Consider the following 14,289-nt stretch of genomic DNA (forward strand, 5'->3'; position numbering starts at 1 on the left):
TTACCCATGCATTTACAGCGGACACAATTCTTCATAACTTACTTCTGGCAGCTGTGTCACAATTTCCTAATGCATGTTACACGAACGGTGTGATTTCGTGCTTTAAGAAAGGGCACAAAAATACATCGTACAGCACATTTGCACTGCGTACTACGTGCACCCATGGGCACCGAGATGAAAACGTTTTCGTGTATTTTGAACCACGTACACAGCACGCGAAAAACACAATCACGGTTAGTTATCTTTGCATATGTGTTTCCGCGTGATGGGAATCCTATGTCACCGCCCCGCTTTATCCCCGCGATGAAGCAAACGCGTTGAGCTGTACCAAGCGAGAAGCAATGAACCACATGGTTCAGAGCTGACTCGCTTTTGTATTAGTAAATAAAGTGAAGGTTGAAGGTAAACATTCATTAAGCTGCGGATGTAATTGCATGAGAAAATGTTCGTGAATGCATGATGTGCATTTTCACATCGCAGTCAAAGGCCGACCTCGCCTGAACAACTTCACTAACTATTCTGCTACATCTGCATAACTTGCTTTAAATTTCAATGACAGATTGATGAGACAAATATAAGATAGCGCATTTCCTTCTTGCAGCGTTAGCACTCGTGTTTGAGCTATTTATAGCAACGTACACACGATTTTCCTGTTCTTATGTCGATACCGAAACTGAAACTGAGGTGGTGGTGGCGCTAGTGTCGCCACCATCGCATCGCCTGCCGCCTGCCGCTTTTTTTTTCTTCTTCCCAGACATGGCGGCGTCCTGCATTTCGTGCGTGCGTCGTAGTGTCGAGTTTTGTTCACGCTGTCGACCTTTACTGCGTTACCTCGCATTGTGTGTTGTGTGTTGCGGTTACTGACGTAAGCGCAAGTTCTTCACTGAGTATGATGCGCGGCAGCGTGCAAATAGTCACCAGATGCCGGCCGTGCGACTCCGTTCTCTGCGACTCCTTTGTTCGGTGTGATCGAGGGACGTGATTCATGCTTTGGAGACCCTCTTTAGACCGTGCCCTCATCAAATGTTTCCACACATCAGTGAGTAGCAGCACCGCAATCCTTACTCGACGACACGCTCTGTGGGCCTGGAAAATGCCTTGACGTTCGAGCACTTCGGGAGCTATACCGGCGGACAGCCGGACGCGGGTAGCTTGGCCGTTCCTTGCTCTGCACATCGCTTGAAAACCGGCGGTCATCCTGCAGCGTACGCTGCCAGCGTGCTTTCTTGCCAGAGGTAAGTGATTTTGAATGTTACGCTTCGTACGTTGTCAGTCGTTTTTATTGTAGTATGCGTTGTCCCTGAAGGAAATCGCATAACTTGTTGGTTCGACATATCGTTGTTGTGTGCATGGTGCCCGCGCACGACGTTTGTCCAAGAGCGTAATCAGTAGTTATATAAAGTTTTGGTAATTAGCTCGTGCGCACGCGCTGCTCTATGTTAATATTTGCTGAAAGGAGACATTTTTCTCAGACACACCATCGTCATGTGTTTTATGCGTGCAGTTTACACTCGTCAACTTACTCGGGGTAAAGCAATGAAATCCAAGCTTGATTATTTTTTTCTTTTGAACGAGCTCTAAAGGAATGATATCCAGCCACCGTCTTGTGCTATGAGCCGTGAATCAGTACAGTGGGAGAAATAAAGTGTATGTAGAGATATTTTCTTTAGGCGTGCATTTTGTGCGTCCTTAAGTAACGTGACCGCCAAAAGCGTTTAGGTTAGCACTCTTGGACATTGTTTGTCGTCTTTTAAGCAATAGCTTAGGTGGATTTGCTGAAAATGCAATTTCTGCAGCATGACACTGTATTTAGTTTTTTCAGTTTCACCCACTTTTATCCTTTATGCGTGTTGACCTAATTTGGCAAAGCGTACTCTCATCTGAATTTGCTATTGCCTCGGCACTGTACGTGCGTTCGTGCATTGCAGTTACGTGTGACAGTGGTATTACGTGCAAAATTCGTGAACACGGGGTGCCAGCAACACCCCCGTGTTCACGAATTTTTCATCTCTTCAAGCTCCCATCTTACCCTCAACTGCTGCTTATTGGATTGGTATTACTTGTTTCCTAACTTCCGCAGCTGTATAGCTTGTTTTAAGCACTCATTACTGTGTTTATGTGCTAGTGCGTTTATGTAAAACCATTCATACGCTATTCGCGCTCTACTGGTGGAGCGCGATTGCAGTTTTCCATGACTCCGGCAAGTATCATAAAGCACCACTTAAACAGCGCTGTAATCATACCCACGAGCTCGAGCTCAGGCTCTGTTACGGTACCATAAATTTTAATTTGCTAAAGTATGCTAAATTGCATAAAGTATGCTATAAATGTGGTTGCACATTGTGTATGTTGCTAAGGACGGAAACAAGCCACCTGCATCTAAGGTAGATTATATGGCACTCACATGGCTTGTTTCGTTGAACCTGCAACGTGGCATAGACCAGGAATGGAGCGCAGTGTCATCCAATTCTTCCCTCACCTATGCTGCGCTAAACGTTCAGCTGAATATGATAACGTACCAACTCGCCCAACTTCCCCTGCTAATCCATTGATATGGCACAGTGAAACACTGGCATGCGGAGCTTTGTTGGATGTAAAAAGACACGTAGACCACAGAAATTCTGTGCAACACTGGCATGCGGAGCTTTGTTGGCTGTAAAAAGACATGTAGACCACAGAAATTCTGCAAAAACTCGGCAATTTTCGTCAAGCACAAAGTGTATTCTCATAAATTATGTTGAAGGCAGCAAAGCACATGCTGTTGACATTCATTCAGTAGAATCCATGGGAAAGTGTATTGAGCAATAATCACATGAACGATGAGGCTTTAAAAATTTCAGATAACATATATTCACATTTTCTAGATGGGTAATTGTCGAATGCCCATTACAGCATGTGGCTGACAAGGATGTGTGTTATTAGTGAAATATATTGACCTCCCTCATGTTATTTTCTGTCTAACACATAAGCTAATCAGTGCATAATGTGTTAGTTCCATTATGAACGAAGTTAAAAATGTCCCTGTATTTGTCAGTCCCATCTATTATTCGGTGTATGGTTTGCGTGAGACCATGCCTGCTTGGCATAACCTCTGAGTTGACTGGTAACAGCCTTATTACACAACTTTCTCTCAAAGCCTGTCCTACCAGCCAAATTCTCGGCAATGCTTTAACAAAGAAATTGTTGCAGCCGCCTCCCCTGCTGGTGATGACCATATGCAGCCAATGCTGATGTGAACCTGAGTGATGAACAAATGCAGGTAGGCCACAGCTCTGTTGTAAACAATTTTGACATTATTGTTGTCACAGACCAAACTTGCGATTTATGTGTGACTACACATGTGGTGAGGTTCAATAAGTTTCATCTGCTACACACAAACATAGGAACATGTAGGAGTGCTAATGTGGAGTAGGAATCTTCGATAATACATAGGACATATGTGCCACACATCAACATCAAAGTTAAAATGCATTTAGATCTGAAGCTGCTCAATACTAAAGTGTGTCGTTCCATTTCTAGGTCTAGTTTAATCTATAACAACAACCTATATCACGCACCAAAACAGCCGAATTTGTCAAGTCTAGAAACCAGTTACAGTGTTGTGTTGCTGTTCCGTGTATCCCGTGTATCTATTATTATTCCTGTTTCCATTTGCATGTTTAGTAATGGCACCGCCCACAATTCCCGCATTGATTCAAGGAAATAGGGCCACATTCAGGAAATTTGGCTTTCATGTATACACCCTTGTACAGCAAAGAGATTTGTGTTATTGCTACAGTGTCATAATGAAGATAGCACAGAATACCCCACACAAATACACACCATGCAGGGGCCTCGCCAGAAAATTTTTAATGGTAGCGGTCTTGCTATACATCATGTATTTTTGTGCTGTGTTCGTATGTGTGTGTGTGTGTTTATATGAACATGCAGCATTTTAATTTTTGAGGGAGCTTGAAATCCCTCCTCCAGTTATGACAATCATGACATGACTTGTGATGTTTTGTGCAATATTTCATTCTTTTTTGCTGTTTTCATTTCATCATGTGTGAACGTTCTTGGAGCACCATTTTGAAGCTTTCCTACATATTCAAAGTTAGATGGTGTTCTCACGGCGCTCTCATTTTTATAATGCTACAGCACTTTTGGGCAATACAAGAAGCGCAATTACACACTCTATCGACCCTTGTAGCATTTTTCTTCTCATTGTGAACCAAGTAGGCTTGCAGTCAATCCTTGCTTTTGTTGTTGCATTGAACGTTACACGTGGCTCTGAACATTCTTTCCTAGAGTTGAATGTTCGTGGTATTTGGCGACACCTAATGCCAGCGCAGAGATACCCGTGGCATAAATGCATTTGCTGCAGATAGGCACACAAAAGCAATGCTTCCTGAGGCGTACAATGCCTATCCATACTTTGTACACACATCTTCAAAGCCATAAGATTTTGGTCACGAATGCCAAGTGGAACACGACAAAGAGATTCCTCCCATTGCAGGCAGCCTGATACCATTGAGTGGCACCATGGTGAATCTGTACCATAATATCAACTTCTTTAGCGCTGAAATTGGATCAAGGATGGAGATACCCTGCTAGGATCTATACCAGCCAGGCTAAACTTTTTTAATGCATTGAGTGACACGTGCCAAGGGATGCGGATTTGTTGAGTTTGACATCCCAGAAATTAACAGTAGCACATCTGTTCTTATAAAATAGTATTTTAGGTGACCTCGAACCAAGCATTGGTGAGAAAACACATTCCACAAATACACAGCAGCAATGCACAGCAGGGTGATTCAACGAGAGATCAAACATGCCTGTCTGGTCGATATGTTTGTTTTGCCTGGGTTTTTATGTTTTATGTGGGCACACTCAAAATGCACTGAACCGAAAATTTTATTTCAAGAAACGCTCCCGGCGTGGCAAAAAAATATTTGGAGGTGGCGGTGCGGGCCTCCTGTCTTTGCTCACTGCAATGTTTTCGGATTTCACGGCAGAATTTAACGCGAACTGTAAATGACGTGTCCAAAATTTTTTTCCTGGTTTTAAAACGCAAATATTGTGAATTACATCCAAGCTTTTTTTATGCCGTTCTCAAAAGGAAGATGTGAAAAAATGGCAAACACGGTAGAAATAAAAAAATGTGCTAAGCTTGTAATAGGAAAGGCGCCTTGACGCCTTTCCTTTTTCAAACGGAAACTTCAAAACAGTGTCAAATATAGAAAAGAACCTTTGCAACATTTGTACGGAAGATCATTTTCCTACGGGAAACGCAAAAAAAGAAAAAAAAAAATAGTTAAAGAAGCGAGTTTTTTTCAAAAAAGTCATTTTCAAAAATAAAATTAAACAATCCGGTCTCAACTTTGACGACAATTTTTAGTGAAGAGTGCTTATGTCAGTGAACACACGGTTTTAATATCATATGTCCTCATTTGCTTTGTTCACGAGATATAACGGGCCAAAATGACCCTTGCTGTGTGCTCACTTTAGTGCGACTGATGGTTATCAGCTGGCGTTGTGCGTAAATCTCAGTTTTAGTTATTCTCATGCAGCAAAACCTTGCTCTGGTGGCTGTTCGTCAAGAAAAATATGTTTTCAGATTTTATTTGTGCCTAGCGTATGCGAAAGTGGGCTGCTGCCACCCTCTAAAGGGCGAATAGGACTCTTTGTGGAAGAATTTGGAGTCAATAACTATCATCAGTTTTAAGTAGTGTTAAAACAATGCAAGAATTCAAGCTTTATGAGAATGCACATTCAGGCACTGCAGGAATGACCATTGTTTTAAGATATGGTGTCATTTTTATAGGCTAAGCGATGAGTCACTTACATATTGCCTTATGCCAAATGGTGCATCACTACAGTTTTCCTTCTTTGGTTCTTGTATTTTATAGAAATCTGCTAAAAGGAGAGGGCAAGCAAACTTGTTACAATGAGCAACAGCTGTAACCTTCTTATACACTCTTTTTATGAAACTCGCTCTGTTATTGAAATGTTGCATGAATCGAATAGCTACTCAGCCAGACATGATGAATGCACATTAGCTTGTGTGCTTATTAGTGTCCAGTTTCTTCAAAAGCTAAAAAAAACAAAAAATATCAAATATGTATATTCTATAGAAAAGGCGTCAATAGGCGCGTCACATATACTTCATTTTGCCCATCAAAACAACATATCTTTTGCGACTCACTTCTGCGGAATCTGTGTGGAGGAAGCGTAATAATGAAATACAGTTTTCTCGTTCAAAACAAGCTATGTTTGTCTAGGTAATTGTGCCTTACATTTTATTTGCTGATATGTTAACCACATTTGCATGATTGCAATGCACAACTCAATCAGTAGTGTGCTTGACTGGGACTGCACTGGTTGGTGCAATATAAAAGGCAATGAAACAGCATTAGACAAGATGTGAAGATGACACACACGCCACTAGGAAACAAGGCAGTCAGAGCCAATGTGAACACTTTTCTAGGTCTTTGGCCTAAAATGAAGTATATGCAATAGCAAACCTCTACTAATACATAATATAAGCGAACGCAAAGCAAACTGGTGGCGTGGCCGACGTATTTTATTTTTGATTCAACAAACCTGGAAATACATTATTTGCGCTTCTCTGTTGACTATGTCATTGCAATGTCTTAAGCAGCTATCTTGGCAATGGGGTTTAATAAAACTGTTCACCGTGTATTTAGCTGACAGAGAGCGATAGCTTGAGCCATTTTCACAGCTGATTGGGGAAGTCATGTATGTACTGTTGATCATCATTCAAAGCCGCATAACCTTTCCATGTCATCGACGTTTGTAAATATTAATAGTCTCAGAGTGCCAGATGAAGTGCATTTATAAAGTTTATTGCCCAGGTATTGTTATAATAGTTGCACGCAGATAACCTAATAGGTAACAGCCAAAATGCATTCTCACACACTGACGATGCATCTTATCAAATTTACTTATGTTTGTAGCTTGTGGATGCTTCGAGAATTATTTCTTGGAAACCTTTTAAAATATGTGAATAGGCTTATACGAGCTCGTGCTTTTTAACCTATATGCATTTTATAGTAAAAACATGTATTTGTATTTTTGTTTAATATTTGTATTGCGTTTTTGCTCTAGATCTGCAAAGGAGCTGTCCTGAAGCACCATGCTTACTCAAGTCATGCAGCGAGAGTCAGGTAAATGTTATGTTTCACATCCTGCAGCTGTGTTCGTGGTTCACTTGCAAAACTGTCATATTTTCATGAATTAGCAATGTGGGGACATTTTCTTCAAGACTGCGGTTGAGCAGCAAACAGTCGTGCCACTCTTCATCTTAAATGAAGGTAGGCATGCAACACGGGCACAAGGGAGAAATCGGGACAACAGAATTGCTGACTAACAGCTGAAGAAATGCAGCGGCTGAAAAGAAGGTAGACACAAACACTCACCTGCACACGGGCATGGGCGCGACACTTATTAATCTGGTAGATGTGGGGCTTTACGTGAGAGAAATGTGATTTCGATACTAGCGAATAGTAGCTTGCATTCATTGAATTTGGTGTGCATATACACCCTCGACAATGCAAAGATAATTTAGTGTGTTAGCCACTGGTTTACGACCTCTTACGTTCCGTTAATCTCTGAATAACACAGCAGCCCCTCTGTCCTATGTAGAAACAGCCACAGCTTTAAAGAACTTATAAACCAGAGCTACAGCAATCAGTAAACTAGTGGGTGTGTCTTGCAAAAACATATTTGAGTCTGCCTTTTGTCTATTCCGGCTCATCTTTCTCAGTACAGTGGCGCAAATCTTACCCAGCCCATTGGCAGCCATAAGGGCAACATTAATGCCTTATCTACTTCTCACTTTCTTTAGCCTATGATAAGCACTGAATGTAAGGAACACCTAAGACACGCTTGTTACTATTGCTTTCTGCAACCACGTTCAGACGTAACAAAATGTGCTTCTTTAAACATTGAGCTACCGAGGCTACAATGCAAGAATGACCTACATCTAATAGATGCCTAACCAGTTCATTAAAGCTGGTGTTCATTGTGTGCACACACGACTTGGTGAGAAAATGCTTGGATGAGAAGTTGAACAGTAGTTTTAAAGATCTAGGAGCATACTGCCATCACACGTGGTCCCCAGAAACACTAAGGTAATGTCCTGAAATTGTACTATTCTGTCATTATTCTGAGCCAATTATTTAGAAAGGTTCAGCCCTCGTTCAATCACATCAAATTGTCGATTCACTGAGGTAACCACGGTTTCCAGTTTATCACCGCTACAAAAAATTAATCATGTAATTGTCTACGCAATGAAAAACCTCAATAATATCTTTACCTAAGGCCTCCTCCAAGCATTTGTCAACTGTGCTAAGGTATAAATCAGTGAGAATTGGGGCATCTTTAAATCAATGCAAGTTCAATTCTGCGCATGTTACGCTTACTTGATATTTTGTTGTGGTTACCAATTTGAATCCGTGGTTACCTCAATGATTCAACAATTTGAGTTAAATGGAGGATGGCCAAAGTTTACTGAAGTATTGCTTCAGAATGATAGTATACAAACTTTAGGCATTTCCTTAGCATTTCAGGAAAACCAAGTTTGTTAGCAGTATTCTTCTGGAGCTTCAATACTGTTGTCAAACTTCAACTCCAAGCATTCAAAGCTTAGAAAAAAAACGCTATTTTCATGTCATGCTTTAACTCATCTCTCACCAGTCTGTACACAAAATGAAGGCCAGCTTTAACGCACAGGTTACGCATCCATTAGATGCAGGTTATCCTAGATTTGCAGTAGCCACTGTCACTGAACGTTTAAAGAAGCTGATTGTGTCACGTGCAAACATGGATGCAAAAATTAACAGTAACAAGCATGCCTTAGGTATTCTTTACACTCATTGCTTATGTCACAGGCTAAAGAAAGTGAGAAGTGCATACCGTGGTAATGCTGTCTTTACGGCTGCCAATAAGCTACGTAAGATTTGCGCCACCTTGCAGAGAGAATAAACAGATAATAGACAAAAGTGCACTAACATTCATTTCGTAGAACACATCAAAAATTTACCGATTGCGGTACAAGTGTGGTATAATGTTTCTCTTCGCTGTTGCTGCTTCTCCAAAGAGCAAATGGGCCGCTATGTTTACCAGAGATTAACGAAACATCAGGAGTCATAAACTAGAGGTTTACCATCTAATATAATCTTGCATTGTCGAGAGTGTAAATGCACGCCAAAATTAAATGAATGCGTAGTTTCATACAACAGTGGAAGTGTAAAAACCTGTAATGGTAGAAGCTTGGCATATCGATAGTAGTGGAACCGCATGTGTGAGCCATCTGTCAGCTGACTTGCATGACGAAGAAATCAGATTCCTGAAGTGTTATCTCTCACGTAAAGCTCCAAGTGTGCCGGATTGATAAGTGTCTCCCTATCCCTGCTCATGCGTGTAAAGGTATTTGTGTCCACTTTCTTTTCCACCACTGTATGCCTCTTCATTTGTTTGCTGGTGTTTGTGTTGGCCCCACTTCTTTCTTGTGCCTGCGTTTGCATGCCTACCTTTGTTTTAAGGTGAATCATTACCAATTTGTTCAGCTTTCTGTCATTCTAAATATTCTTCACCAGCTTTGAATAGGTTGAACATGAGTCCAGTATTGCCGTACGAACTGCAGACATGATGCCGAGCACGTGTGGTAGCCTTTGAACTGCATGTGAAAGCCCAAGATTTCTGTGTCATCATTGCAAGGCACTTATATTCATAAGTTCTAGCCAGCACATCTGCCATCATCAAAACAGCACAGGAGAAATCTGCCTATTAGTACCTTGTAACTGCAAAATAATCCAGATCTCGGAGTTCGGTTATTGTTCACAGTCAATCTATTTGAAATGAATTGCAGGGTTGACATAACCTCGGAACTTATACATTTGTGATGAAATTTGTGTGAAGACATCATCCAGCCATCACGTCACTGTAGATCCACCAGTAAACAGGCAAAAAATTCAACAAATGCACCTGCAAAGATCTGAAAGGTGTTCTGAAAAACACAGTAATGCCGAGGCTTTTTGTAAGAAATGTTGTCTGTATACATATCAGTGATAATAAATGAAAGGGTGGCAGGATTGCATTGTCACACAAACTTGGTGATGTTTAAGAATGGTCGACGAAGTATACGTTCTGGTTGATCATTTAATACACTAGACAAGAACGAAGAAGAGACCAAAACAACACCAGCAAAATTTCAATGATGAATCAGTACCACCTTGCCCAACTGTCAGTTCTGATGGTGCCCTGATTAGAATCTTTTGGTCAGTAGATGATTACCTTTTATTTATTGAGTGCTGAGGGTTCGAGACTACGGCAAATGCACTCACTTTCTACGAAAAAAGTGATGCTAGTTTGAACGTCACGTCTGCTGTTCTGAGCAATGATGGCACTCAATTTGGGGACCCAAGCATATAGGTCAGTGGCTGCTACACATGCTGGACATAAGCGTCTGTTAGGCCAATTATATACTTCAGTTTGGCCCATTCAGTGCTGGTGACCAAATGGCATCAATGTTTGTTGCCTAAGACCTGTGTTGAATATTGAACAAATATGCTGTGTCCAATTTGCATCTCTGCCATTTCTCAGGACTGATTTTGTCACATTTTCCCCTAGTTGCCATTATTTTTATCGCACTCAGCTAGTAATGCTTCTATTGTTCGGACGAAGAGGACGGAAAGCATAGGCGAGCCCCAGTTTTCGGTTAAAACACTACCATATGAAAAAAAAACAAGTAATGGATTCAAAGAAAGCATGGGAAAACAATTTAAACCTCTTTTAATTGCGCTTTATGGAACATTTGATTTCATTCTTATGCTGCAGCATTCACAGCGATACAGTTAAACAGCACACTTTATGGAATAATGAAAGTTTGTAAGGTATGGCCTACCAGAGTAATCTATTTATTTAGTATAAGTACTCTTTAGTCTTCACATGTGTTGAGCATAGGATATGAACAAAAAATATAAACAATTACAACCATACACCTTACTTGGATGACGTGGTTATCTGTGCCTGTCCTCCACAAAGTTTTCTATAAACTTTCATGCTTCCCATCGTGCCAAAAAAGGAAAGTTCTGCATGCAGCGCATTCACGGCACACTAACGCAACACGCTCACACCATCTTGGACGTGAAGGACGTTAGCATACATGTAGCTTTTTTTCTGTGCTGTTTCACTTAGATTTGCAAACTCAAGTGCCAGTGCACAAACAATCTTTAGTGAATTGCATCTGATGCCAACATATGTGTATGTGTATTTGTGTATGTGTATTTTCAAGTCTATTACAAGGAGGAGGAGGAGGAATAAACTTTTATTGAGACCAGCAATTTGTTCGGAAATGAAAAAGTTATTTCGAGGAGTGTCTCCCCTTAAAGGACACTAAAGGAAACCTTAGATCAGTTTAGACAAATAAATTATTATTAAGGTCTGTAATGTCATTATTTTACTTTCATAGGTAAAAAAGTAGAAGAGAAATGAAGGCCAGTGTTTCACTTCTTGAATTTCATGCTAAACTCACCACATACAGGTCAACATGATGTTGCGAAGATCACGTCTTTTTGGTATTTTGGCCACACTGGTTCGCTAAAATTCTGTGAACCTTATGTTAAGATTTGGGTCTGTAGGAACACAATGTAAAGATTATTGCCCGTAGCAGGCGCTGGCAAAATCATGTCACGGAGAGCTGGTGTGGGAACGTCTGTGCAGCATCGCCTCGTGTATCTTCTTTTTGCGCATTGTCTTGCTTGCCAATGCCAGAAAGCAGAGCTAGTTGGTAGGAATACATGATAAAAGATGGTAGGCATAAAACACGGACACAAGAAAGAAGTTGGGACAACACAAACGCCGACTAAACATTGTTCGTCTAGTCGGTTAGTCAGCATTTGTGTTGTCCTGACTTCTCTCTTGTGTTCTAGTTTGCATGCCTACCGTCTTTAATGAATCGCCTGCCAAGCATCTTCTCGCGTAAGAGTGGTGTCGTTGGTACTCTGAAGTTGTTTGCACTAAATGACAGAAGTTGTTTTTCTCTTTAAAATCTTTTTAACCCGTTTCCTACCACAGACGATCTGAGTTCGTACACGGTTTGTACTGCTCCTACCGAAGAACTGGGCTCGTCCACGCTGAAAGAAGCGTTTGCGTGCGCTGCAATTAAGATACTCTGATTCAGTTTGCTGCGCTGTCTTTGACTTACACAGATAGTGCAGTAAAAAATATAAAAACACGCTCAAAGCATGCATTTTATTGAGGACAGGCGGGATTCTCGCAGCTTGAATTAGAAAGGGTGTACGTGCGCGAGTGCCGGCAACAGCTTTGTTCAGCTTGTTCGCTTAAGTTTTGTGGAACGAAGATATCAGTGCCCCTGCAAGTGTGGCAGCGACTACACAGAATATTTTTTTTTCTAAATCCTCAGATTTGGATGACCACCGATCTCAACGTATCGACAGTGCACGGCTATAGTTGTAAAGAAACCTCCAACGTCACGACGCATCCAGGGCTTTTTTTACGGGCTCCTTTTCCCCGCACATTATTATTTTTTTTTAATTTCAAAGACATTTTCTGCACCAAGACTGAATAAAAATTAGGGCACCTTCTGTGTTGCAGGGAGTGATGCCAATCTTCCGCATACTTTCAAAAATATTTTCTTTTATCTTGCAAATAAAGTGCATTTAAAAAGTTTTTAGTTGTTTCGGGACACGTGAAATCAAATGGGCAAATAAAAAAATGGTATTTTTATAGTTTTTTAACAAAAAACTCGGTAGGGAAAGAGTGGTTGCTTGCATATTTTAGTCAAAGATGGCTGGTATAAGAAAAAGCGACATGGAGTCTCAAAGCACACAGCGAGGACATCTGTTGACGTACTTTGTAGCTAATTGGGTTTGCACACCAGCCTTGGCAATCAACGATGTACTAGAACGTTACGGACATGTGGACTGATACATGCTGCCTTTTATTTGACTTGATATGGTTTTAAGCCTTTGGTCAAGTTATTGCAACTGGTTTCATTGATGTTATGCTCCAAATTTAGCAAAAGCAGTTTATTTGTTTTTATTCAATTCTGTTCTAGCATGCCTGGAAAAGTACTTCAAGCACACCCAATCTGGCTGACTGCACTACCTCAAGAAAAACTGCCTTTCTACCATCTGCAAGTTCCTAAGAAGGTACTTTATGAAGCAAGCCAGCAGGGCGTACGTGTTAGGCATGGCAGCACGGAGAACAAATAAACGAGTATTGGTGCAAGATGCATTCATTGATTCCGTGCTGCTTCAACATGTGGCTGTATGCTTGGCCACGTGTAGACACAGCAAGTAAACTCGTTAACCTCGATGGTAAAAGGTTGTCTATAATCACGTTAAGAAGCACAATGCCTTATTTTTGTAAATAATTGCATAGCTCGACTTTGACTCAGGCGTCCAACACCCATCGTTATCTACCCATTATCTGCCCATCACCCAGCATACACCCAGCATGTCCATCACCCGTCGTCCACCCATCATCTGTATCCACCCATCATCTGTCCATCACCCAGTATCCACCCACCATCCGTCCATCATCCGCCATCTGTCCACCATCCGTCCATCACCCACCATCTGTCCACCATGCGTCCATCATTACCCAGTACCATAATCCACCAAGATGGTGGGTAGTGGGTCCCATCATGCCCACCATTGGGCAAATTTTCAATAGGGCTAAAACTTTGAAAAGCTGGCTGAATTAAAATTAAGAAATAAATATCAATTGAAAAGTCACTCTAACGGCACGAGACAAGTGAGGACAATATTTTTTCTTGTGAGGTAATGTAGGGACCCGTTTCTTTAGCTACGGATTAATGTCACTACCATGTGGATTTAGCCTGCAAAATTTCATGGTCATACTGTTCTTATTTTCTTTCTGAGAAAAAGGTACATTTAACTTTACACCCCAGTCTAACATTTGGTACTCAAATGCAAAACGGTAAGAAAAGCTACGTGGCAATAGTTGCACGAAGTGAAGCCCAAACACTTTCTTATTGAGCACGCGAAATTTCACAACAGAACATGCAACAGTTCCTGAGATATCAAGCTGAAACAAAGGTGACCCATGTACCCAATCACGCCCCCTTAAGTACTCTATTATTTACCACTGAGTCACGCCTCTGTTTCATAGTCAAGCTGGATATGACTCGTTGGTGGGATTTCTTCGTGTGCGCCGACAGGAAACTGCCAGAAGTCAAAGCATAAAACAAGATAAGTTTTCCCGGCAGGGCTGGATTTAAATCCGGGCCCCCAAGCTGCG

The 14,289-nt window shown here is 41.2% G+C and overlaps 1 long non-coding RNA gene across 1 annotated transcript; it reads left to right on the plus strand.

Moving 5' to 3' along the window:
- Positions 1 to 786: 786 nt before the first annotated feature.
- LOC119394360 (uncharacterized) lies at positions 787 to 13,100 on the plus strand. Its single transcript, XR_007415992.1, has 4 exons — positions 787 to 1,235; positions 3,190 to 3,259; positions 7,108 to 7,166; positions 13,082 to 13,100. It is a non-coding gene; the product is annotated as an uncharacterized LOC119394360 (long non-coding RNA).
- Positions 13,101 to 14,289: the final 1,189 nt, after the last annotated feature.

The sequence above is a fragment of the Rhipicephalus sanguineus genome, chromosome 1, assembly GCF_013339695.2.
Source record: "Rhipicephalus sanguineus isolate Rsan-2018 chromosome 1, BIME_Rsan_1.4, whole genome shotgun sequence".
Lineage (NCBI taxonomy): Eukaryota > Metazoa > Arthropoda > Arachnida > Ixodida > Ixodidae > Rhipicephalus > Rhipicephalus sanguineus.